We start from the raw sequence: 1,476 nt of genomic DNA on the forward strand, positions 1-1,476 counted from the left end.
ACCAATCTCCATTTCCCTGCTAAAGGCAAACAAGCCCAGATGCCCCAGTATGATTCTCTGAATAACAAAAGCGAATCAAATTTTGTCCTGCATGTGTTCGCAATGCAGAAATGGTAGAGGCGATAGGTTATCCTGAGGCAGAGCTTGTTCAATTTATTGTACGTGAGATGGGTGTGTCACAGAGGTGATTCCAGTGGTTCCTATGACACCAAAGAGCTTGTAGTTGAGAGAAGTGCAGACATATTTATGCAATATTCATGAGGACATATTTCCTCAAGGATGAACTGGGCAGACATGCATGAAAAAAAGTTAAAATAATCATCCATTTCAGCACAACTTATGCTTTACTTAAAACAAACAAACAAACAAACAAACAAACAACAAATGAGGTCCATATGTATTTTCAAAAGTATATACAGATACAGTGCATTTTTAAATGTTCCTAAATGGTTCTTGGCTCAAATATATGGGTCTAGGTAAAACCTTTCATTGATTTAGAACTGTGCATTCTATTGAGGCTCTCTAAGCTTTAAAAGACTTTTTGCCATTCTATTATTGTCACTGTGTTCACATGACCATTTCCAACTGTCTTTATGCCTCAGCATTAAACAAGCTATATTACTTTGCACGATACATGCAAATGAACTCTGTTCTGATTAGCTGTCCTGTATTGTGCAGTCTGAGTTGAAACACTTCTTATTACTTCAGCATAAATAGGTGGGGCTGAAGTACTGTAGGCTAAATAAAAGGTTCTTCACATTCAACCAAGGGTGGTTCTTCCATGGCATCTCTCTTTTTGGCACCTTCATTTTCAAAAGAGTAGAAGTCTGAAGTCTACCATCTACCTGTTTTTGTTTTTTTCATTATATGTCATACTGGTTATATGATTATCTATTCACAACATACACAGTAAAAGATGCAAGAGGGCAGACATGGATTTCAACTGTTTTAAGGCATGAACTGACGTTGCTTTTGCTCAAATCAACCCATGTATTTTGCTGTGAGATGAATAAAACCAGTTAAATTTAATCATATTCATGAATATAGTATTCACAGTCTTTCAGTCTAAACGAAGTAACATTCAACCTAAATCTGTATATAAATGCACTGCGGTTGAAGGCACTTATAATTCTAAAATTTTCTGGTAAAGGTCTAGTGTGACTTTCCCTAAAACCTCAACTAAATGGTGTGAATTCCCATCATAATCCAATATAACAGCAGAGGTCATTCATCACTCTGAGATAAATGCTTAAGTAAGGCTGTGTTAAAAAGCCCAGAGGTGCCTTTAACATCAGATTAGATTACTCACAGATACTACAAGTTAGCGCTCCCTTGACACACACAATTTAACCCACGTCTGCTCGCTACTGACAGTGACATACCAGCCAGCCTAATTCAATTTTCTGTCAGATTAAGTGCTGCTTCTATTGTTGGGGCAGTAGATTTATTAGCAGCGACTGCATCCCTTTATTTTCT

Source organism: Pygocentrus nattereri, chromosome 10 (genome assembly GCF_015220715.1).
Source record: "Pygocentrus nattereri isolate fPygNat1 chromosome 10, fPygNat1.pri, whole genome shotgun sequence".
Classification (NCBI taxonomy): domain Eukaryota; kingdom Metazoa; phylum Chordata; class Actinopteri; order Characiformes; family Serrasalmidae; genus Pygocentrus; species Pygocentrus nattereri.